Source organism: Ovis canadensis, chromosome Y (assembly GCF_042477335.2).
Source record: "Ovis canadensis isolate MfBH-ARS-UI-01 breed Bighorn chromosome Y, ARS-UI_OviCan_v2, whole genome shotgun sequence".
Classification (NCBI taxonomy): Eukaryota; Metazoa; Chordata; class Mammalia; order Artiodactyla; family Bovidae; genus Ovis; species Ovis canadensis.
In genome coordinates, this window is record NC_091271.1 from 19114923 (window position 1) to 19118328 (window position 3406).

At 46.0% G+C, this 3406-nt stretch overlaps 1 pseudogene; it reads right to left on the bottom strand.

The window, feature by feature from the left end:
- Positions 1-356: 356 nt before the first annotated feature.
- On the bottom strand, positions 357-2069 carry LOC138431464 (zinc finger protein 280A-like; annotated as a pseudogene).
- Positions 2070-3406: the final 1337 nt, after the last annotated feature.

Sequence of the window (3406 nt, forward strand, 5' to 3'; positions counted from 1 at the left end):
AACCAGTCAATCTGAAGGGAAATCAACCCTGAATCTTCAGTGGAAAAACTGATGCTGAAGCTCCAATACTTTGGCCTCCTGAAGGGAAGAGTCAACTCATTGGGAAAACAAAAAAAAACAAAACAAAACCCTTGATCCTGGGAACTATTGAAGGCAGCAGCAGAAGGCATGACAGAGGATGAGATGATTGGGTGGCATCAGCAACCCAACGGAATGAGTTTGAGCAAGCTTCAGGGGATGATGATGGACATGGAAGCCTGGCATACAGAAGTTCATGGGGTCGCAGGGAGTCAGACACGACTGAGCAACTGAACAACAAAAGCCAGGCAGGGTCTTTATGTACAGCTGGCTGAACCTCAATGGGGCTTTTCTGAATTTCTGGAGGTGGGTAGAACATAATTTTTTAGCCAGATCCCATGCTGCAGCATGTCTGGAATATTTTGTGCTCGTAGTCAATCTTTTTTGTGTGTTTTCTGGGTGGCACTTGGGAGTCAGTGTTCCTCACAATGATGGATGCTGTCTCTCTCAGTCCCAGCTGAACTGAACTTTGGATCATGACCTCTGTATCAGGAGGCAACCCTGGCAAGTGCTCTGGCTGTTTGAATGACTGATGATTCTTGGTTTGGTGCTCGGTCTTTTCCTTCACGTTCAAACTTTGTAGCCAGCACTTGCAACATGGAAAGACCCTCCTGTTGCAGTTCTTCCAAGCGTGATTTACAAAGGATGTCACCTATTTGAACATTTTGAGGCAAACCAGACAAACAAATTGTTCATGTTTCCATGCCATGTTCTAAAATACGCCTCTACATTGGCAAAGGCTGACAATCTGTAACTGCAAACACGGCAGACATAGGGCATTTTGCCAGGTTTGTGACTGTCCTTCAGGCACTGTAAGAGAACCTGATCTGTTTTGAAGGACAATTCACAGATATTACAGACCGTGGAGGGCTCCCAGGAAGCAGGGACACTTTCCATGCGACACTGCAGCTGGAACGAGGTGGGAAACTGGTGGTGGCAGTGCTGGCAGGTAGTGTGGGTTTCCCAGCTGTCACCCTTCTGCCTCTCAAGCTCCAGATGGTTCCTCACGTGGGTCATAAACTTGACATATTTTAGAAGACTCAAGCAGCTGAGGCATTTGAAGGCTGTGTGACTCTTCTGTTCTGGTGCTGTCTCTTGTATGCTCCAAAGTAAAAGCCATCAAATAACATTTACTCTCATCAGTGAATTTGATCCCAGATTTACTTTCATGGGATCAACAGTCTTGCTCTGACGTGCAAGAGTCAGAAAGTCCATTTTCTCCAGGCCTGACAAACTACATGTTCCTTCTGGATCCATAAGACGGAAGCATGCCTGGCCATTGGTGCGAGTCCGTGAAAATGATGCCCCACCATGCACACGGCTCGGTGAGGTCGGGGAATCTTCCAAGGTCATAACCGTGTTTTTCCAGGAGAGATACCTGGAGGGGCCATGGTGGAGGCAGGTCCCCCTGGGATTCCATCGCTGAGTTTGGGTCTTTTGGGATTCCCACTGTTAAAATTCACATCTGAAGTGGGACACCGCTTTGAATTAAGAGGGCTTTCATCCTTGCCTCCTAATGAGAGAACGGCTCCAGAGAGACAGGGTGGCCGCAGAGAGAACAATTCTGAATTGTGAAGGACAGTTTCCGGCGAGCTCGTTTTCCAATCAGGTTTAGATGAAGGCTCCGAAATAATAGAACTGCCTCTTCCTCCCCATACACACTGAGAAACTGGTGATACGGCAGCTGGCTCTGATGCTGGGGTCCTCAGATTTGCAGGTTGCCACCTGCAGGAGGGATCCGGATTCACGTGGTCCTTCATTCTTCTTGAAGATGAGTCCCTGGTCACTCTGTTCAAAACATTAGAAATGACTGGCTTTGAAGTTGAAATCACTCTGACAAAGAAGGTTTCAGCATCCTCCTTGACGTGCTCCACTCCAACAAAGATGACCTCAGCATCGTCATTGTCCTCACCTCTGGATTTGGACACGGCGGTCTTTTTCTCGGGTTGTGGTGGTGCTTGTGCTTCCTCACACGGGAAGAGATGGGCCATTTTGCAACCACTTGTGGCTTCAAGTGGCCCCTTCTAGTGTTTTTCTCCCCCTAAAAGCAATCACCAGGCAAGGTCATCCCCTCTGATCTCAGGTGTCAGTCTCTGTGGTTTCAGGTCACCCTCAGTTGGTCACCGAGAATATTAAATGGAAAACTCCAGAAATATACAACTTATGCATTTTAATCTGCAGGTAATTCTGAGGAGAGTGATTGGAATCTCACACCATCCTGCTTCCTCCTGCCCAGAATGTGAATCGTTCCTTAGTCCTGAACATCCCACGCGTCTGTCACTCGGTTACCACAATGACTGTTGAGATGCCACGGGGCTTGTGACCAAGTTATCCTTACTTTACTCAATAATGGCCCCAAACCGTAAGTGGAGGGATGCTGTCCATTGACATATGCCAGAGAAAATCCATTAAGTGCTACCTTTCAGTGAAAAGATCGAAGTTCTCAATTTGATATAAAAGAGAAAGAAACAATGTATGCTGAGGTTGCTAATATCTGTGGTGAATGTGAAGAAGAGAAAATAAATCTGGGTTAGTTTTGCTGTCAAACCTCCAACTGCAAAAGGTATGGACACAGAGCGTAGTAAGTGCTTAGTTAGGGTGAAAAAAAATCGCTCAATTAGTACAGTAGTATATTTTACATAGCGACTAGACTCACAACACTTTTATAAAAGTATATTGCTATAATTGTTCTATGTTATTATTACACCTTCCCTGGTGGCTCAGATGGTAAAGTGTCTGCCTACAATTCGGGAGAGCCAGGTTCAATGCCTGGGTCAGGAAGATCCTGTGAAGAAGGAAATGGCAATCCAGCCCAGAATTCTTGCCTGGGAAATCCCATGGACAGAGGAGCGTAATAAGCGGCAGTCCATGGGGTCGCAAAGAGTTGCACACGACTGAGCGACTTCACTTTCACTTTCCTGTTATTTTTAGGCAGTAGCTATCTCTTACTGTGCCTCTATACAGTAGACTGCATCACAGGTATGTTTGTATAGAAGAACCATTGTGTATATAGAGTTTGATACTGTGTGAGGTTACCGATGTCCCCTGGGGGTCTTGAAACTTACTCTCTGCCGATAAGTGGTGATGATTATATTTCTTTCAAAAGACAAAATTAGTACCTGGTTTAATCACTGGCTGAAACATTGAGATAACTATTAGCACCCTTAGACATAAGGAAACATCTCAAACTCAGTGAAATGACATGACCCTTTTAAACTTCCTTCTCCAGCCACCACTTTTGCCTTGACTCCCCATGGTGGCCCCCGTGCTCCTGTTAAACTCTGCAGGAGAGCTGGTAGGCACCATTTTGCTTACAGATCTACAATTT